This window comes from Pinus tabuliformis, chromosome 9 (assembly GCF_031772625.1).
Source record: "Pinus tabuliformis cultivar Carrire ecotype Pingquan chromosome 9, CPIR1, whole genome shotgun sequence".
Lineage (NCBI taxonomy): Eukaryota > Viridiplantae > Streptophyta > Pinopsida > Pinales > Pinaceae > Pinus > Pinus tabuliformis.
The window spans coordinates 291725884-291748926 of NC_142307.1; the positions used below are offsets into that span (position 1 = coordinate 291725884).

General features: G+C 39.5%; 2 pseudogenes; both read right to left on the minus strand.

The window, feature by feature from the left end:
• Window positions 1-14228: 14228 nt before the first annotated feature.
• LOC149148328 (DEAD-box ATP-dependent RNA helicase 22-like) lies at window positions 14229-16111 on the minus strand (annotated as a pseudogene).
• Window positions 16112-18863: 2752 nt separating this feature from the next.
• The window catches only part of LOC149148329 (DEAD-box ATP-dependent RNA helicase 22 pseudogene), a 34418-nt pseudogene continuing 30238 nt past the window's right edge, over window positions 18864-23043 (minus strand).

The following is a 23043-nucleotide window of genomic DNA, read 5'->3' on the forward strand; positions in this document are numbered from 1 at the left end:
GCGATATATTATAGACTATTTTTAATGAGTCCATCGGGTCCATGCCTCTATCGCAATCGGCAGATTATAGCGTCATCCCTTATGTCTTGCGATCACTGCGGATGCGATATGATATTAAGCCACAGTCTATATTCCCGTCGGGTCCGCAGCCTTATCGCAATCGGCGATCGGGAGAGTGTCATGCCTTTGTGTATTGTTGCGATGGGCGGATGCGATATAGCATTCAACCATAACATAATTCTGCATCGGGTCCGCATTATTATCGCAATCGGAAGTTTCAGTGGTGGCACATAGCTAAACCGCCGATTAGCGATGTCGCCGATATACATATATATGCCTTTATATATAAACTTCTCCGCCGATAGTGTGTTTGTAATATGTGCCCGTCGATAGTTGTGAATGCATATATATATGGTTTTTAACCGCCGATAATGTTAAAGCATGCATACATGGGTTTTACAAGCCCGATAACATATCTATATGAGTTCTGCTCCCGATGGCTCCCGATAGCTGTGTATGCTCCCGATATCTGTTGCTCCGATGGCTGTGTCCTCCTTTTGGCATATATATTTATGTTATATACATATGTGGCTCCTCCTATAGCTCCTCTTTGCTCCAATGTGGCTCCTCTGGCTTGGTCTGCTCCTCTTGGCTCCATTTGCTCCTCTTGGCTCCGATATGCTCTGTCTCCTCCTCTTGAATATTGCCATATTGACATCAATGACAATCTGTGTCCAACAATCTCCCCCTTTGTTATTGATGGCAATATTCTTCTCCTCTCTCCCCCTTTGTCATCAATGGCAAAGGAATGCATACGAACTCCCCCTGTCAAACTGCTCCCCCTGTCCTGCTGCATCTTTATGAATGAACTTGAGTGATGATAAAGAAATAACCCCCATCTTTTGACGGAGATGTTCAAATGCTTCTCGAGGAAGAGGTTTTGTGAAAATATCAGCTATCTGCTCCTTAGTACTGATATATTCCAGGACGATATTTTGTTCAGCTACTTGCTCACGGAGGAAATGATACTTGATCGGTATGTGTTTGGTTCTTGAGTGCATCACTGGATTTTTGCTGAGACTGATAGCACTTGTGTTGTCACAATAAACGGTAATTGGTTGATCTGTACATATGTCGAGATCTTTTAGAGCTTCCTTCATCCATAGTATCTGAGCACAACAGTCTGCTGCAGCAATATACTCGGCTTCAGCTGTGGATAATGATATGGATGACTGTTTTTTGCTGAGCCAGGATACTTAACAGTCTCCTAGGAAGAATGCATTTCCAATAGTACTTTTCCGATCATCTATACTTCCAGCCCAATCAGCATCGGTGTATGCAGTTACCATCAGTGCTGAGTCCTTTGGGTACCAAAGACCAAAATCAGAAGTTCCCTTCAAGTATCTGAGAATTCTTTTTACAGCTAATAAATGAGATTGTTTGGGAGCAGATTGAAATCTTCCCACCATTCCTACTGCTTGCATTATGTCTGGTCGTGTAGCTGTTAAGTATAGAAGGGCTCCAATTATTGACCTGTAATGAGTTGCATCTACTAGAGGGGAGTCATCATCTTTGCTCAATTTGCAGTTTGTAGTCATAGGTGTACTCACGGGTGCACAATCCTCCATTCTATATTTTTTGAGCATGTATTTTAGATATTTGGCTTGAGATATACACAATCCTGCTCTAGTTTGAGATACTTGAAGTCCAAGGAAGTGGGACAGCTCTCCTATCATTGACATCTCAAACTCTTTTGCCATGCTTTGAGAAAATTCATGGCTCATTTCATCATTATTACTAGCAAAAATCAGACCATCGACATAAACAAGAGCAACTAGTAACTTACTTTGATCTGTTTTTATGTATAGATTGCTTCCAGCCACTCCCTTTTTGAAGCCTTGTTGTTGGAGATAGTTATCCAGTCTTGCATACCAAGCTCTAGGAGCTTGTTTCAACCCATATAAAGCTTTTTTCAATTTACAGACTAAGTCCTTTCCTGCTGTTAGATCAAAACCTTCTGGCTGCTCCATGTAGACTTCCTCCTTGAGTTCCCCATTTAGGAATGCTGATTTCACGTCCATTTGATAGATTTTGAATCCTTTTGAGCAAGAAAATGCTAAGAACATCCTGATAGCTTCCATACGGGCCACTGGTGCAAATGTCTCTTCAAAGTCAACTCCTTCAATTTGTGAATAGCCTTTGCAGACAAGTCTTGCCTTGTTTCTGATAACCTGTCCTTCCTCATTCATTTTATTTTTGAACACCCATTTGGTTCCTATTATGTTTTTGTCCTTTGGACGAGGTACAAGCTCCCATGTCTCGTTCTTCTCAATTTGGGACATTTCTTCTTCCATTGCTTTTACCTAATGAGGATCCTTACTTGCTTCTGCAAATGTTTTTGGTTCTATCACAGATAGGAGGGCAATGACTTTTCTCTTGGGTGTGATTGATATCCTTCTTCGGGTCTGCACACCTTCATCTTTATCGCCAATGATCTGCTCTTCTGGATGATGTTTTTGGACATATTTCAACTTTGAAGGGGTATTAGGTGGTTCTCTTTCCTCTTCTTCTTCTTCTTCTTTCTCATCTATTTCTTCTTTTGTAGGTTCTTCTTCTTCAATGAGAAAGTCATCTTCATGTTCTTCAGTTTCATTTTCTGGAAGATCTTCATCAACCTTTACATCAATGCTTTCCACTATTTTCTTCAGTCGATAATTGTAGCACTTGTAAGCCTTGCTCCGTGTAGAGTATCCAAGAAATATCCCTTCATCAACCCGAGAATCAAACTTTCCAGGTGAGCCATCATTTATTTTTATGAAGCACTTGCTTCCAAAGATCTTAAAGTACTTCACCGAAGCAGGTCTTCCTTTCCATAGCTCATAAGGAGTTTTATCACAATTTGGTCTCAATTGAGTCTGATTCAGTGTATAGACAGTTGTCCCTACTGCTTCTCTCCAGAATCTAGGTTGTAAGTCTGCTGCTAATAGCATGGTTCTTGCCATCTCTTGGACTGTTCGGTTTCGTCTTTCAACTACCCCATTTTGCTGAGGTGTTCTGGCAGCCGAGAATTCCCTTTTAATTCCATGAATATTACAGAACTTACTAAACTCGTTTGATGTGAATTCTCCTCCTCTGTCTGTTCTGAGGCACTTTTTGAATCTTTTTCATTTTCTACAAGGGCTTTGAAATTCTTAAAACACTCAAAAGTTTCAGATTTATACTTTATGAAATATATCCACATCATTCTAGTATAATCATCAACAAATAACACAAAGTACCTTTCTCCTTGGAGTGCTTGATTTCTAGTTGGCCCACATACATCAGCATGGATGATCTCCAAGGGCTTCGATGTACAGTGTTCCTTTGTCTTGTGGCTGGTTCTGGTCTGCTTTCCATGTTGACATGGACCACACACTGCTTGATTTGGTTTGAACAGCCTTGGGATGTCTTGTACAGCTTTGATCTTGCTGATATTGATCAGATTTTCAAAGCTTGTATGTCCAAGTCGCTTGTGCCACAGCCAACTCTCATCTGTCTGACTCAAGTAGCATTTATTTTCTTGAATCTTGTTCAGAATGTAAATGTTGTCTGGTGTTCTCACCCCTTTTGCCACAAGTTTCCCTGAGGTAGAGTTCCTTATTTCACAGTCTTTGGTGCTGAAAACAACCTTATGTCCTTGATCATAGATTTGGCTGACACTCAGAAGGTTGTGTTTGAGTCCGTCAACCAGCAGAGCATCTTGAGCTTTTCCTTTTCCATTGATCAGAGTCACTGTTCCTCTTCCTGCAATTTTGCCAGTTCCGCTTCCAAAGGACACATTCCCCTCCTTTTTGCTCAGTGAGATAAACTTCCTTCTGTCTCCTGTCATGTGTCTGGAGCACCCACTATCCACAAACCACTGGTTTCCATTATTTTGGGCAAATATAGCCAGGCCGCATTTGTCCATGCCAGAGTTCTTGCTACTTGTCTTTCTTCCTTTGAGTGGGCAGTCTTGTTCATAGTGTCCATTATTGTAGCAAAAAGAGCAAGTCAGATCAAATTTGGTCAAGGGATCAAATGAATTGAAGGTTTTGATTTGTCTCTGCCTTTTGGGGGCATATGAGTTGATTACTTGGTCCTTTTGCGTTGTCTTTTCACTTCTGCGAGCCATACAGTGTCTAGCTTGGTGACCGAAGTTTTTACAGTGAAAACAGTGTCCAAGAAAGATGGTTTTGAAGCAACCACAGTTTAAGTCGATTTCCTTCCTGGGAATTACTCCTCCCTCGTCCTTTGGATTTTTGATGGGCCCTTGGTGGAGTACAGGTTTGTATTTGCTGTAGTGTCCATGATTCGACTCTACATTCTTCTTTGAAGTAGTTCTTTCTTCATTCTTGGAATCTGGGATGTACTTTTGATAACATACTTTTTCATCTTTTGGATTGCAGGAAAGTGCATCGGCATAGCTTTTCGCACTTTTCTTAGTGCTTGAGGATTCTCCTTTGAAACCTATTCCAGACTTATCATGTTGAGGTTTTTGATTTTTCAGAATAGTATCAAGTATTTGAGAGCTTTTACAACTCTTTTTAATTTGCTCCAACTCCTTTCTCAAGGATACTATTTCGGCCTCGCGTTCTTCACAAGTCTCTTCTTTTTCTTTAAGTTTTGCTTCCAAGAGATCTTCTCTCCTTCTTATTTCCTCGTTTTCCACTTTGAGAGAAATGATTTTGTTCCGTAGTTTCTCGTTTTCTTCAATGGCGCTTATTAACAGTTCATCTACATTTCCTTCTAGCCCCGAGTCATCATCATCATCTGTGAGTGCCATGAATAATGCTTCTTGGCTTTCATCATGATCACTTTCCTCATTTGATTTCTTTTTGATGACCATAAACTCATCCTCATCAGACTCATCTTGCTTGGAGAAGAAGTTTTTCTTATTGAACCCTTTCTTTTTATGTGCCATTCTTTTAGAATTTCCTTCATCATCACTGTCATGTTTATGAGGACATTTTGCTGCATAATGACCTATTTTACCACATTTGAAACAGATAAGAGGATACTTGCCTTTAAGCTTAGATCCTCTCTTCAGCTTTCGTACATATTGAGCCAATTCTGATTCCACATTTGACTCATCACTACAGTCATTCCTCTCGTTCCCTTTCTTTGACTTTGAGGCCTTGAATGCTGCATCTTTGGAGCTAGGGCCACCTTTCCTCATTTCATAGGCAGTGAGAATTCCATGGAGTTCATCCATTTTGAGGGTATCTAAATCCTTTGCTTCTTCTATAGCACTTATTTTGGAGTCAAATCTGTCTGGAAGAGACCTTAATACCTTTTGAACAATGGTACTTTCTTCCACCTTTTCGTCCAATCCTTTCAGGGAATTTACTACTTCAGCTACTCAAAGGAGGTATGCTGCAATATCTTCTTCATCTTCCATCTTCAAACTTTCAAATTGTCTTCTGTGAGTTTGAAGCTTTGCCTTTTTGACTTTTGAGTCTCCATCGTACAAGCCAACTAGCTTCTCCCACATTTCTTTGGCAGAGGTACAGTGCATGATTTTTGTAAACTCGGAATCAGTGATTCCACTAGTGATGGAGTTCATGGCCTTTGCATTTGCGATGTAGGCTTTCCTGTCGTCTTGATCTGTTGGAAGAGTGGAAGTCGTTTGGTATTCAGTTTGACAAAAATGCCAGACTTCAGGTCTAAGGGACATTAAGTAGTAAGTCATTCTTTTCTTCCAGAAACCAAAGTTAGTGCCATCGAACAGAGGAGGTTTTCCTGATGCTTCGTGATTTCTCATCATGGCTGCGGATCCTTCTTCAAGCTGTTAGGCTAGAATGAAGAAGCTGGCTCTGATACCAATTGTTGGGAATACTGAGAGGCGGGGGTGAATCAGTGTTTCTTACAATTCTTTTTAATTGTTCTAGTGATTCCCAAAACATATATATATTTGTATATGTATACACAGACCACAGAAATCAACAACTGGAATTAATGCTTTTATTAAAGAAACACAAAACAGTGCAATGAAATAAATACAATATTAATATATATCAAATTGTGAACAGTTTCCAAGTTCCAACTTGGACTTCAGTGAGGCTCCAACCTCCAGAGCACCAACTCTGTTTTTCCAAGACACCAATCTTGGACTTAGGAGCACCAATTCCCAAGGACTTCAATCCTGTTCAATTCTGAGGTTGCTGCACTTTTTTCAGCTTCCACTGCTTCTACTGCCCCCTTTGCCTCCTCTGCTTCCACTATCTCATACTCAGGTTATACCATACACCAACGACAACATCAGTTCTCTGTTTTTGCTGCTTTTATACATTCCATGCCTCTGTCCATTCATTTCCTCTTTCTCGCTGGCTCTTTGGCTTCCTTTCCCCGCAGGCTCTTCGGCTTCCTCAACGCTTGCTTACCCTGTCAGTTACCTCCTCTCTTGCTTGCTTCTTCGGCTTCCTGGACTTCAGTTCCCTTTGTCTATCCAACCGTTCCAATATTCACAGGCTACATATATCAAAATTGTAACAACACCCCTGTTTTGCTCATGATCGCAGGCATACACTGGAGCCGCCTCATTTAACAGACAGCTACATCTTATCCCAATCATAATCGCCATGATTCGGTCTCCCGCACTATCGGGACTGTTCCTTACAGTATTTTTGCCTCAGAACCCAGCGCAAGGCATTTTTTGAGTTACATAGGAAATATATGAAAAAACAGGCGAAAAAGCGCTAAAGGGCGGACTTCAAGGATCATAACACCCGTATCTATAATGTATCGGGTCCACAGCATTCATCGCAATCGGCGATCGCAAAGGGCCAATGGCCGATGCGATGGACCGGATGTGATATGGTATTAAAACATAATTTATATGCCCGTCGGGTCCGTTCCTTTCATCGCTATCGGCGATCGCAACATAACTGCAGTCACCAATGGCCAATGGCCGATGCGATGGACCGGATGCGATATATTATTCAATCAAACTTTGATATGCCATCGGGTTCGCGTATATTATCACAATCGGAGGCAGGGCCTTTACCACTCCCGATACCCGCTCTGAAATGTCGGATGCGATATATTATTCAATCAAACTTTGATATGCCATCGGGTCCGCGTATATTATCGCAATCGGAGGCAGGGCCTTTACCACTCCCGATACCCGCTCCGAAATGCCGATGCGATATATTATAGACTGTTTTTAATGAGTCCATCGGGTCCATGCCTCTATCGCAATCGGCAAATTATAGCGTCATCCCTTATGTCTTGCGATCACTGCGGATGCGATATGATATTAAGCCACAGTCTATATTCCCGTCGGGTCTGCAGCCTTATCGCAATCGGCGATCGGGAGAGTGTCATGCCTTTGTGTATTGTTGCGATGGGCGGATGCAATATAGCATTCAACAATAACATAATTCTGCATCGGGTCCGCATTATTATCGCAATTGGAAGTTTCAGTGGTGGCACATAGCTAAACCACCGATTAGCGATGTCGCCGATATACATATATATGCCTTTATATATAAACTTCTCCGCCGATAGTGTGTTTGTAATATGTGCCCACCAATAGTTGTGAATGCATATATATATGGTTTTTAACCGCCGATAATGTTAAAGCATGCATACATGGGTTTTACAAGCCCGATAACATATCTATATGAGTTCTGCTCCCGATGGCTCCCGATAGGCTCCCGATAGCTGTGTATGCTCCCGATATCTGTTGCTCCGATGGCTGTGTCCTCCTTTTGGCATATATATTTATGTTATATACATATGTGGCTCCTCCTATAGCTCCTCTTTGCTCCAATGTGGCTCCTCTGGCTTGGTCTGCTCCTCTTGGCTCCATCCTCTTGGCTCCGATATGCTCTGTCTCCTCCTCTTGAATATTTCCATATTGACATCAATGACAATCTGTGTCCAACAGAAAAGACAGTCAAATCATCAAGATATACTACTAAAAACACATCTTTTTCATTTGTGAAGGCAATGTCCATGGCACGCTGAAATGTTGCTCCAGCATTCTTTAAACCAAACGGCATCTTGGCATAGTGGAATGTTCCCCAAGGAGTGGTGAATGTTGTCTTGTCCCTATCATCTTCATGCACCAAAATTTGATTGTAGCCTGAATATCCATCAATCAGCGACATACGTGATGCTCCAACTACTCTCTGGAGAATGTGGTCCATTTTTGGCAGCGGGTAGTTATCTTTTAATGACACTTTATTCAAATTTCTGAAATCTATGTACGATCTAATCTCACCTATCTTCTTCCTCACAGGAACTAGATTGGAGATCCAATCTGAAAATCTGATCGGAACTATTATACCAGCATTGTACAATCGATTTACCTCTTTTTCTATTGACGGCAACAACTTCGAATTTATCCTTCTCAGCTTTTGGCAGAACGGCTTCTGACTTGGTTTAATAGGAATTATATGCTGGATTATATTTTTGTCATACTCCTTTAAGTCTATATAGTCCCAAGCAAATACATCAGAAAATGAAGATAGTAAACTAATGTATTTAGATTTTACCTGAGGAGATAATGCCTTTGACAACTTCACCATCTTTGGATTCTTGGCTGTTCCAATATTTACATCTGTGGAGGTTTGCCGTTACTTCATTACAAGCCAATAACTAGGATCCTGGAAATTACGGATCAGTCGGCAACTCAAGCTTGGCTTTCGGGCTTGCCGTTCATCTTGATCAAATAGTTCCTCTAAAGGTATAAGACCTTTAGGAATAACATTATCTTTCAACTGTAAGACTTCCATCTGATTTACCTCTATTTCTGGTTCACCATCATCTCGCTCACCATCTATAGAGGTGTCTTTATACTTGCCTTCATTTTGCAGAAAATCATCAATTTCTTTGTCATCCTAAAACACCTACCAATATCTTAGATTATCAGGAACAGCTGGGCGATGCTTCACATGAATTTCAAACTTATTGTTTGAATTCATTGGGATCTTCAAATTGCTTGCAACTGTAGCAAGAGAATCTGCAATGACATTTTGTGTACGAGGGACACATGTCAAGGTATAATCTGGAAACATCCTCAAAATATCTAAAACTGCATTACGGTAAGCCCTCATTCGCGGATGTTTGGCTTGGTATTCACCCTTGACTTGTTTGATTACTAACTCTGAATCTCCATAAACAGAAATTCTCTTTACATTCAACTTCTTGAGTATCTTCAACCCTGCAATTAGTGCCTCATACTCGGCTTCGTTGTTAGAACAATCGAAAGCCAATTTATATGAACAAATTATTAAATTGCTTGGGACTTTATTTGGTAGGAAAACAGGTTTGTGTATCCAAATCCCAATACCTACACCATCCTTACCTACTGCTCCATCGAAATCCATACTCCATAAACCGGCTTCTTCCTCCAAGTGCTGGAATTCTGTCTGCTCTTCTACCTTTGGCTGCTATCCATCAATTTTCTGTTGTTGGCGGAACGTAGACTACTCAGTGGTACTTGCAAGCTTTTGTCTCTCTTGATCAAGTATTGCCCTGAAATTTTCTGTTATCTCTAGAACATCTTCCACTTCAACTAACTGGCTATTTACATCATTAAAACCACTATCTTAATAAAGAACAAAAGATTCTAAATCTGTATGTACAGCGTTAATTGGATGATTCAAAGATTTCTCCTTGCTTGTGACCATATACTTCATCTTCTTCTCCCTATATAATTTTCTCAGCTGACCACACAGGAATAGTGGCATAGGAGAAGTCTAATTGCAATGTCCCTTTCAGTTTTTCACCCCACGACCTAGATAAAAGCATGCCAAATCTAGGGGGAATGTCTGCCACAGCTACATCCATGAGAACATTCTTTGCTGGAATCTGATCTAAAATCACAACCAAATCCTTGATAAGACCAATACATCTGACCCTACTGGAATCAAAAGAATAAAGATCATGATATTTACGAGTGATGTTGAGACCCAATTTTTCCATAATTGCCTTTGGCATTAGATTGTGGGATGCTCCTGAATCAAACATGGCATTGTGCAAGACATACTCATGCAATATAAGGCTGATGTAAAATGGGGGTACTTCACTATCCTCAGATTGGCCTTCTAATGCAAGACCAAAAATAAGCTTGGGTTGGTCATCCTCCACATTAACCATATCAGACAGGGGATCTACATTCAAAATCTTTGACACTTGACTCTTATAATTGCTATTCTTCATTAATTTTGTCAGAGGTATCGACACTTTTAACTTAGCAATCTCATTCTCTAAGCTAAAGGCTGTAATTTTATCTACCTCTTTGATCGGAGAATCCTTCTTTTTAGGCTTTTCCTTTGTTGTACTTGGCTGATTTGTCTTCTCATTTGCAGATTGTACTTTGCTGGAAGTAGGATCTACTGGCTCCTTTCCTTTTTTCTGAACATTTGAAGAATCGTTCTTAGGCTGTGCTGCTTCCTTTTGCTTTTGGACCAGATTGATTGGTACATCCCTGCTCCTGAGTGAATACTGTCTTTGCTGCGCTGTCAGTGCATTCATATATCCCCTCTGATATTCATCTAATTCTTCTTCCAAGACTGTTTCATTGGCTAGTATAAAATCCTCATCTTTCTGTACAGTCGGGATCTCTGAATATTCCTCATCCTCCGTGATATAGATAGGCAAACCATCTGCTGTAAAAAAGTGATTTTCCTCTCCTATTGGATCTTCATCATCCTCTGACTCTGGGCCATGCACATAATTCTGTTGTAGAGGTGTTTTGATTTGTTGCTATGCTGATTGATCTTGTGCTCTTTGCTCTCGCTGTTTGATCTTAAACTATGGTTGCTACTGACCGCGGAAATTTGGATTTCTGATTGGTGCCTCGAGCTTATCTGCAATTGTCAATCTGTCAAACATTTTCTCAATTTTATGAAGCAAATCATCAGCCTTTACATCTGAGGAAGAAGCCTCTTCCTTTATGGTCACTTTCTTTTTGGTCTTCATCCTAGCTCTTTTAGGTAGCAGGTTTGCCTCTACACTCATGGCATTTTTCTACATATCCTCCAATGTAGTAGGATCTCGTTCTCTCAATTGGTATGCCATGTCGGGATCAAAACCATCGGGAAATTTTATTAAAGCCAACCCCATCGGTGGCTTGATATCTGCTGGAATAGCATTATAGATAGTATTGAATCTCACACAATAATCCTGAACACTTTCACCAGCATTCCTCTTTATATTTTCGTACTCGAAAAGAATTTGGAGTGGATTTTTCTTTATCTCCCAACGATCCAGGAATTGTCTGTGTAGAACCGACAAAGTATTAATGGATCTCGCTGGTAGTGCTCTAAACCACTTTCGAACCTCGCCTCCAAAACTTTGCACAAATAATCACATGGTTACATTTTCTTCATCTACCTCATGAAGATCAAAGAAGTCGTTCATCCTGTCAACATGTTGTTGCACTGTGATACCTTGAGTAGCATCAAACAATGGTATCTTACTTTGGTAATCAGCAGGCATAGCATCCAAGTTTTGTGGCAAAACGAGAGGTGCATATCTGGTAGCCATTACTCGAGGTGGATTGGAAACTGGCCTTGGGGAAACAGGAGGATTTATAACAACAAGGGCAGTCGATGTGATGGGTGTTTGAGGGGTTGAAGGAGGAGTAGAGGTGACAGATCTCTGATCAGATATGCTAGGTTGAACAGGAAGGGTAGGGATAAACTGAGGTTGAGAATGAACCTCAGAACTAGATGAGAAAGCAGATGAACCAAGAGTAGCAGATGTTGATTCTAGAAGCTCAGGGATATTGGTAGCTACAATGGATGATTGAAGAGAATTTAAGATATAATCATCAATTGATCTATTCGCCCTTTCATTTTCAAGGTCTTCAACAAATTGCGGATTTAAAATGGTATCATCAATCGCAGTTTCAGATTTGGTTTCAAACAAAGAAAGATCAAAATGTTCGTCAAAAGGGAGATCTTCAAGATATTGAAACTCGACTGGGCATGAATGAGATCTAAAAACCGGTCTAGGACTCAATGAACTTTCTTGCCTGAGTATTCTTGGAATGAGATTAGGATTTTCAAACACGGGAGGAGGATCAAGATCATTGGCCCTCGTGTATCTTCTTGAAGCCAGTGTGTTTGATTTTTCCCCAAAATTCAAATGGACATTACAATTTTTTCAGCCTAATGAATTCTAAACCTATCATCCAAAAGTCTAGAATTTTGTTTTAAAAGTACTGGGGTAATATATTTCAATTCTTCCCTAGTATGGTCGCCACTATGTTGGAGCCTAGATTGACCTCAGGCTGAAGGGAGGCAATCCTAGGATAACCAAAAACCAAGCTTAACCTGGTAGCTAGCCCTACTAGGTTGGTAGAGGGCTCTCTCCTTGTCAATCTCAGTTGAGATGACTGATTCAAAAATGGATTTTAGGCTAGGTATAGTAGCTCTAGGGTTTTTGAATGGATTTGTTTTGGGTCGAAAAAACAAGAGAAAGGATGATTTGGACTATGGAATCGATGTCAGTTTCTGTCGGCAAACCTAGGGCAAATTAAGTGCCATGTTCAGCCAAGTGAAGATTGTAAATGTGAGAAGTATGAGGGAGAAAGTCCGCTGCCCTGCAGGCATCAGACAAAGGATGAATCTGCAACAGCAAGTTTAGATGAAAGAGAATCACGAGGTTGCTCAACAAAGCATCTAGCCAAGGATGAATTCTGTTAAGACAACCATTACAACTAACAACAAAATCATCACGAAAGGAGCATCGTTACGGATGAATTCCTAACATCTCACTTAGATAATGATGTAACAAGGCAGAAAAAACATAATGTGTAAATGAATTACAGGAAGAACATACTAAACATCAACACCGTGATGAATCCTAGATCCAAAGGGCAAAAGACTACTTTATTAAAATGATATTCAGAAAAATTTTACACAAAGCCAAAACAATCTCTCTACTGCCAAAATCGAACCCTTACATCTTCAAACTAATCCTATTTATAATATTACATATTTAATTATTGATTCATAAACATAGGAATCAAAATAATTAAAATAGAAAAACAAACTAAAACCTAAATATGTTTTTTATGCGATCAAATTACATAAATTAAATTATAACAAAATAACCTAATTAAATCTCAAAAATAAAAAGAAACATTTGAATTGCTGCCACAAGTCGAATTGCCAAAGTCTATTTTGGAACATTGCCAGAAATCAAGGATAATTTGGGATGCTGATCAAATCGCCCTCCACTTGCGCTCCGTAGATGCATTGGGTTCCTGAAATATTTGCCACTTGTTTGTTGAATATTTTGAATACCGCCACCTCTCCTTTAAAAACATATCATGACTGAAATACTTGCCATCGATTCCTAGAAAAAGTCGAATCATGCCACATGCCTCTCTCAAAAATTTGATTTACTGGTCACCTTGCACCCACCTGCAAGAATTTTGGAATTGTTTGATCGATCTGCTGTTCTTGTCCCTCCTTGGATATTCTCTGACTCCCATTTGTAATGCTCTTACTTTTATTTGTCGCCTTCTAATCTTATCTCGTTTCAATGATGAATATTGTTGCTCTGCTCTCATCAACTGTCACTAGAAACCCGATATTGACCTCATTTGAATCTAAACTTGTTTCAGATATTCCTGGTAAATAACTGGCTACATATCCTTAATGAAATCTCAAATATTCAGCCATTGCAAGTAACATCACAAGCTTTTGAAAAACAACAAATCTTGAATCAAACTTCAACTTCTCCAGCCCTGCTTTAACTCTATCATCTCTTTTTATAATTGGCAAACATTCATTGTTCATTTTTATATGTATTTTTCAGCATCTATTTCTGATAGGGAATTTTACCCTGTTTTCAGGAATCATGCCTTTCTATTTGTCTTCTTTTATAGCAATCATATAGAATCCATTCTACTGTGTATATGGACATAAATCATGAATCCGAATGGAATTAGTAGCGAGGAACTATTTTTTGAAGCTTCTATGCAGAAAAAGTAACAGTTTTGAATATCAGAAGTATGATCTAAATTTCAGTTTCGTAATTCCTCTGTCCATGGAAGCTGTTAGCCCTTGCAAATTATTTATACCTCATTTAGACTTCCGTCGTTTATACAATAGCCTTGGTTTTGCATTCAAACATACAAGTTTTGAATGCACAATTTGTAATGCAACTGCAACCCTTCAATGTTGAGTTTGTTCAAAAGCTTTTCTCGATTTCCCCATATCAAAAGAAAATTTCAAATGCCCATTCCTTCAAGATGTTGTCAACTTGTGAGCCTTCTTGAGCTTATTTCTAAAACTTCTTTTCCTGCTAAAAGCTCCTTCCACTGGTTGGCCGAAGGTTTTAGCTTGACAAACTGCGTCTACAAGGGATCTATTAGCTTCTGTATACAGGCTTGTCACCAATCCAGGTTGACCTGCACGTGCTGTTCGACCAAATCTATGCAAAAAGTCTATTGCTAAAGTTGCAAACTCTGCCTGAATAATATGTGAAACATTTTGGATGTCAAGACCACGTGCAACAGCATCAATGCACACCAACACCCCGCTTTCTCTTGAAAAACTTTTAAAGTCTCTGCATGCTCCTCTGAAGAAGTCTCTCTATGATAACATACATTCAATACCATCTCTAAGCAAGATTTTAGCCACTGAATCAACTGAATTTATAGTGTTTGCAAAAACCATTGTCCGCTTTACAATAGCAGTTGAATCTGACTATTTAAATGCCCAACCCTCTTTTATTGAATTGATAAGTGTTTCAACTTGTGTCTCTACTGCAACTTCTATCCAACGCTGCTCCAACCTTGGATTATGCTGGTGAAGGAAACTCCCACTCACCCAAGTGGCTTCTGGGTAGAGATGTTTCAACATGCCTCCTGCAGTTTTCTTACCACTTTCAGGTAGAGTTGTAGCAACAAATATATATTGCTTACTCTGCTTGTATATTTTTCTTGACTGCAACCAATTTTTTTTTTTTTATCAGGGCCATCAAGCTTCTCTTAACTAAGATCATCTTCGTCATTAAATGCATCATGTAAATCTTCACTTTCTCCATCAGAGACCAAATTCAACTACTCATTTTCTTCTAGCTTGAAATCTATCCAAGACATGCAATCTACTTCACCTGAACCGTCAAACCCTGATTCCGTTGCTTTTAGAGAGTTGTTTCTCTTCCAACCGAAGTAGATTAATCAGATGTACAATTTGATTTTTGAGGCTTCCACACAAAATAATGTCTGCCTCATCAAGTACCACATATTTTACATCTCGAACAAATGCTATGTGGCACCATCTCCTGGGATCAAAAGCAAAAAGCCAATTAAGAAGAGTACCTGGTGTTGAAATCAAAACATGAGGTTGAACAACAGGCCACCCCTGACTCCCATTGACTGCCATCACTTTCAACAAAGGATCACCACAAGGACCATGGAGGTTGCTATAAGACAAAATGCTCTATTTATTATGAAAGCCAAGCATCAACTTCAGGGACTACATCCTCAGGACAACCTACAGGCTCGACATAGGAGAAAGCCTAGGAAAAGGAACCTGAAAAACAGCATAAGGACAACCTACAGGCTCGACATAGGAGAAAGCCTAGGAAAAGGAACCTGAAAAACAGCATAAGGAACTGGATCAACGCTCTACCCCTTTGTACAAGTATCCACCATCTGTACTCTGAGATCACCAATGTTTTGTTCATCTGCTAACATCTTCAGAAGGCCATCCCTAAACCTCGTTGCTTCCTAACAAATTAGCAATGCAGAAATCAGTATACTAGCATTACTCACTGTGCATTTCCTTAACAGACACATAGGGTCCATGGACAGGTGTTTCCTCTTTCATAAAACAAAAAGATTTGCAGGGCTAATTACTTCAATGGGTGATGAACCTATCATCCTTAAATCAAACAACCTATCTTTAAAACAATCAGAGATGCAAAATTTGTTGCAGTCATGAAACTGTACTCTGTGAAATGTTGACATATTTCCCACACAGAAGTTTAGAAGATTAGGGAAGTCCCTAGAATCCCACAGAATCAGTGAACCCATTTCCTCTCTACTCATAATAATGCTCAACAGACATCTCGAAATATTTTGAATATGATTGCCCACAATTCTGTAGTCACTGACCACCATTTTATTCAGGCATTTACTAACTTTATGAAGAGCTTCTCCTAGTCTTCTGATCCATATCCATGTATAAGAGGTTTCGAAATTCGAGTAAGACCTATCAAACTATAGCATGAGTTCTTCAATGCCCTTGTTCAAATTGTTACATCAATCAACAACATTGCTATACCCACATAAATCCTCAGTCTTTCCAATTGTTGAAACAACAGAGATTAATATGGCAACACAGAGTTTCGGGATTTCCTTTCTCACGTACAGCCCATAGACATCTAATGTAGGTAAACAGATAGACACAAGCTGATGAATTGAAAAGCTTGGAAAAGATGTAAATGATAGCAAATACTAAATGAACATCTATAAATCTTCAAGTAATTCCTCTCTAGAACCATGAGACCAGCAGCTGTAAACCAACCTTTCACCCGCAACATCACTGTCAACAATGTACAGTGCCCTCTGCACAGGATATCTCTTTCAACCAAAGCAGAGAAACAAGCTCGCCATATGTTGAGAGGAAGATTAGCAGCACGATAAAAAGCCTTCAAATGCTATGTTCTCTCCTTCCCCATCACAATCCAGCCACTGACATCTCCTAGCTTCCTCTGGATATTTCAATACCTGAACTACTGCACGGGAGGGTCTTTGAGTCAATTACTCATTTGGTCATATCTTTTGATCCGGGAGCTAGTTTTTGGAGTGTAATATACCGTTGGAAAGCTCTTTCCGAGCTTCTTTTGATGAACAGACTTATGACATGTTTTGTGCTGAATATCATGTGCAAAACATCTAATCAAACCAAACATAGTAAGAGCTCATGTTGATCCCTGGTGATAAGCTACAAAGACTAACTCTAACATCGGCTCCATTAGGGATGGCAGCTCCTTGCAGGTGTCAAGAACACCACAGACCATGCCTCATCCATTGGGCAATACGGTGAAACAACTGCAAAATCAAAACAACTCATGCCAATCCAAACATACACATACTGCAACCTATACATAACAAATATCGGAAACTAAAATGCTGCCTTTGGCAGCTTATTTTGTTAGAGCCTAGATCGACCTCAAGCTGAAGGGAGGCAATCCTAGGATAACCACATACCAAGCTTAACCTGGTAGCTAGCCCTACCAGGTCAGGAGAGGGCTCTCTCCTTGTCAATCTCAGTTGAGATGACTGATTCAAAAATGGATTTTAGGCTAGGTATAGTAGCTCTAGGGTTTTTGATTGGATTTGTTTTGGGTCGAAACAACAAGAGAAAGGATGATTTGGACTATGGAATCGATGTCAGTTTTTGCAGGCAAACCTGGGGAAAATTAAGTGCCATGTTCAGCCAAGTGAAGATTGTAAATGTGAGAAGTATGAGGGAGAAAGCCTGCTGCCCTGCAGGCATCAGACAAAGGATGAATCTGCAACAACAACTTTAGATGAAAGAGAATCACAAGGTTGCTCAATAGAGCATCTAGCCAAGGAAGAATTTTGCTAAGACAACCATTACAACTAACAACAAAATCATCACGAAAGGAGCATCGTTACGGATGAATTCCTAACATATCACTTAAATAATGCTGTAACAAGGCAGAAAAAACATAATGTGTAAATGAATTACAGAAAAAACATACTAAACATTAGCACCGTGATGAATCCTAGATCCAAAGGGCAAAAGACTACTTTATTAAAATGATATTCAGGAAAAAATTTACACAAAGCCAAAACAGTCTCTCTGCTGCCAAAATTGAACCCTTACATCTTCAAACTAAAACCTAAATATGTTTTTTATGCAGTCAAATTACATAAATTAAATTATAACAAAATAACCTAATTAAATCTCAAAAATAAAAAGAAACATTTGAATTGCTGCCACAAGTCAAATTACCAAAGTCTGTTTTGGAACATTGCTGGAAATCAGGGATAATCTGGGATGCTGATCAAATCGCCCTCCACCTGCACTCTGTAGATGCATTAGGTTCCTAAAATATATGCCACTTGTTCATTGAATATTTTGAATATTGCCACCTCTCCTTTAAAAACTCGATGCTGCTGATATCATGGCTGAAATACTTGCCATCGATTCCTAGAAAAAGTCGAATAATGCCACATGCCTCTCTCAATAATTCGATTTACTGGTCACCTTGCACCCACCTGCAAGAATTTTGGAATTGTTTGATCGATCTGCTGTTCTTGTCCCTCCTTGGATATTCTCTGACTGCCATTTGTAATGCTCTTACTTTTATTTGTCGCCTTCTAATCTTATCTCGTTTCAATGATGAATATAGTTGCTCTGCTCTCATCAACTTTCACTGGAAACCTGATATTGACCTCTTTTGAATCTAAACTTGTTTCAGATATTCCTGGTAAATAACTGGTTACATATCCTTAATGAAATCTCAAATATTCAACCATTGCAAGTAACACCACAAGCTTCTGAAAAACAACAAATCTTGAATCAAACTTCAACTTCTTCAGCCCTACATTAACTCTATCATATTTTTTTATAAGTGGCAAACATTCATTGTTCATTTTTATATGTATTTTTCAGCATCTATTTCTGATAGGGAATTTTACCCTGTTTTCAGGAATCATGCCTTTCTATTTGACTTCTTTTATAGCAATCATATGGAATCCATTCTACTGTGTATATGGACATAAATCATGAATCCGAATGGGATTAGTAGTGATGAACTATTTTTTGAAGCTTCTACACAGAAAAAGTAACAGTTTTGAATATCAGAGGTATGATCTAAATTTCAGTTTCATAATTCCTCTATCCATGGAAGCTGTTAGCCCTTGCACATTATTTATACCTCATTTAGACTTCTGTTGTTTATACAATAGCCTTGGTTTTGCATTCAAACATACAAGTTCTGAATGCACAATTTGTAATGCAACTGCAACCCTTCAATGTTGAGTTTGTTCAAAAGCTTTTCTCGATTTCACCATATCAGAAGAAAATTTCAAATGCCCATTCCTTCAAGATGTGGTCAACTTGTGAGCCTTCTTGAGCTTAGTTCTAAAATTTATTTTCCTGCTAAAAGCTCCTTCCACTGGTTGGCCGAAGGTTTTAGCCTGACGGACTGCGTCTACAAGGGCTCTATTGACTTCTGCATACAGGCTTGTCACCAATCCAGGTTGACCTGCACGTGCTGTTCGACCAACTCTATGCAAAAAGTCTACTGCTGAAGTTGCAAACTCGGCCTGAATAATATGTGAAACATTTTGGATGCCAAGACCACGTGCAACAACATCAGTGCAAACCAACACCCCGCTTTCTCTTAAAAACTTTTAAAGTCTCTGCACGCTCCTCTGAAGAAGTCTCTCTATGATAACGCATACATTCAATACCATCTCTAAGCAAGATTTTAGCCACTGAATCAACTAAATTTACAGTGTTTGCAAAAACCATTGTCCGCTTCACAATAGCAGTTGAATCTGACTGTTTAAATGCCCAACCCTCTTTTATTGAATTGATAAGTGTTTCAACTTGTGTCTCTACCATGACTTCTATCCAACGCTGCTCCAACCTTGGATTATGCCGGTGAAGGAAACTCCCACTCACCCAAGTGGCTTCTGGGTAGAGACGTTTCAACATGCCTCCTGCAATTTTCTTACCACTTTCAGGTAGAGTTGCAACAACAAATATATATTGCTTACTCTGCTTGTATATTTTTCTTGACCGCAACCAATCCTTTTTTTTTATCAGGGCCATCAAGCTTCTCTTCACTGAGATCGTCTTTGTCATTAAATGCATCATGTAAATCTTCACTTTCTCCATCAGAGACCAAATTCAACTACTCATTTTCTTCTGGCTTGAAATCTATCCAAGACATGGAATCTACTTCACCTGAACCGTCAAACCCTGATTCCATTGCTTTTAGAGAGTTGTTTCTCTTCCAACCGAAACAGATTAATCAGATGTACAATTTGATTTTTGAAGCTTTCACACAAAATAATGTCTACCTCATCAAGTACCACACATTTTACATCTTGAACAAATTCTATGCGGCACCATCTCCTGGGATCAAAAGCAAAAAGCCAATTAAGCAGAGTACCTGGTGTTGAAATCAAAACATAAGCTTGAACAACAGGCCACCCCTGACTCCCACTGACTGCCATCACTTTCAACAAAGGATCACCACAAGGACCATGGAGATTTCTATAAGACAAAATGCTCTTTTTAGTATGAAAGCCAAGCATCAACTTCAGGCACTACAACCTCAGGACAGCCTATAGGCTCGACATAGGAGAAAGCCTAGGAAAAGGAACCTGGACAACAGCATAAGGAATTGGATCAACACTCTGCCCCTTTGTACAAGTATCCACCATCTGTACTTTGAGATCACCAATGTTTTGATCATCTGCTAACATCTTCAGAAGGCCATCCCTAAACCTCGTTGCTTCCTAACAAATGAGCAATGCAGAAATCAGTATACTAGCATTACTCGCTGTGCATTTCCTTAACAGACACATAGGGTCCATGGACAGGTGTTTCCTCTTTCATAAAACAAAAATCTTTGCAGGGCTAATTACTTCAACGGGTGATGAACCTATCATCCTTAAATCAAACAACCTATCTTTAAAACAATCAGAGATGCAAAATTTGTTGCAGTCATGAAACTGTACTCTGTGAAATGTTGACATATTTCCCACAGAGAAGTTTAGAAGATTAGGGAAGTCCCTAGAATCCCACAGAATCAGTGAACCCATTTCCTCTCTACTCATAATAATGCTTAGCAGACATCCCGAAATATTTTGAATATGATTGCCCACAATTGTGTAGTCACTGACCACCATTTTATTCAGTCATTTACTGCACCACCATTATGATTGCCACAATTGTGTAGTCACTGACCACCATTTTATTCAGGCATTTACTAACTTTACGAAGAGCTTCTCCTAGTCTTCTGATCCATATCCATGTATAAGAGGTTTCGAAATTCGAATAAAACCTATTAAACTATAGCATGAGTTCTTCAATGCCCTTGTTCAAACTGTTACATCAATCAACAACATTGCTATACCCACATAAATCCTTAGTCTTTCCAATTGTTGAAACAACATAGATTAATATGGCAACACAGAATTTCGGGATTGCCTTTCGCACATACAACCCATAGACATCTAATGTAGGTAAACAGATAGACACAAGCTGATGAATTGAAAAGCTTGGAAAAGATGTAAATGACAGTAGATACTAAATGAACATCTATAAATCTTCAAGTAATTCCTCTTTAGAACCATGAGACCAGCAGCTGTAAACCAACCTTTCACCCGCAAAATCACTGTCAACAATGTACAATGCCCTCTGCACAGGATATCTCTTTCAACCAAAGCAGAGAAACGAGCTCACCATATGTTGAGATGAAGATTAGCAGCACGATAAAAAGGCTTCAAATGCTATGTTCTCTCCTTCCCCATCACAATCCAGCCACTGACATCTCCTAGCTTCCTCTGGATATTTCAATACCTAAACCGCTGCACAGGAGGGTCTTTGAGTCAATTACTCATTCGGTCACATCTTTTGATTTGGGAGCGATTTTTGGAGTGTAATATACCATTGGAAAGCTCTTTCCGAGCTTCTCCTGATGAACAGACTTATGACATGTTTTGTGCTAAATATCATGTGCAAAACATCTAACCAAACCAAACATAGTAAGAGCTCATGTTGATCCCTGGTGACAGGCTACGAAGACTGACTCTAACATTGGCTCCATTGGGGATGGCAGCTCCTTTGAGGTGTCAAGAATGCCGCAGACCATGCCTCATCCATTGGGCAGTACGGTCAAATAGCTGCAAACTCAAAAAAACTCATACAAATCCAAATATACGCATACTGCAACCTCTACATAACAAATACCGGAAACTGAAATGCTGCCTTTGGCAGCTTATTTATTTACAAATCTACCCTACTTTGTTGCAAAACCAATAGATCAAGTGATGTTGTAATGCCATATCAACCAATCAAGTAACTGTGACAATGATGCTATTTTTTTATAGTGTTTGAACCAGAAGATAGTTGGAAATTCTACCAACAGTATATACCCATAGTACCTCTGGCTCTGTAAAAGGAAACCTAGTTTTTCTTTCAACTTAAAAATATATTCCATATATGCTGCTATGGGATCATAGAAACCAGATTCTATCTGCTGCCCCAGCTCATTAACATATGCTCTTGGCTGGAGATTGTCACATCCTCGCTGTAAATCATAACATCCTTCAATCCAACCATCCAAGGGCAGCCTTATCTTTTCTTCTTTGGGAGGAGGGAGAGTTTCCAAGAACTGTTTAGGGTCTTGGAATTCATGTGATTTAATTTGAACATCCAATAATTCAATTTCATTTTCCAATCTTTCAACCACTAAGCCAAGAAAACAATATTTATTCTCAGGCGTGAGTCGACTGGATTTCAAACTAAGAAACAATGATGTTAGAAAACTCTAATAAATCTGAAATTTTTCTATCTCATCCCTTAAAATCAATAACATTTCACTAGATAACGGATTTGCCACATACCCTATCATTGGTGATTACCATCAACGTTCTGAAAACTGGATTCTTTGGCAGTGAAGTCGAAGCTCAGGATCTTGAACATTGGAGTCATCAGGTAGATGATTTCAGCCTTCATATGTGTCTGACTATTGTCCACCATCAGCAATCAGATCTGCAACTTGAATGATCCTTCTCGGAGAAGATCTCTCACCTCTTCCCCAGTCGAGTCGCCACTATGTTAGGGCCTGGATCTACCTCAGGCTGAAGGAAGGCAAGTCTAGGGTAACATCAAACCACACTTAACCTGGTAGCTAGCCCTACCAGGTCGGGAGAGGGCTCTCTCCTTGTCAATCTCAATTAGGATATTGGTAATTAGGGCTTGAGATGACTGAATTTAATGTAGATTTTAGGCTAGGTATAGTAGCTCAGGGTTTCTGGTTTGATTTTTAGGTTTTGGT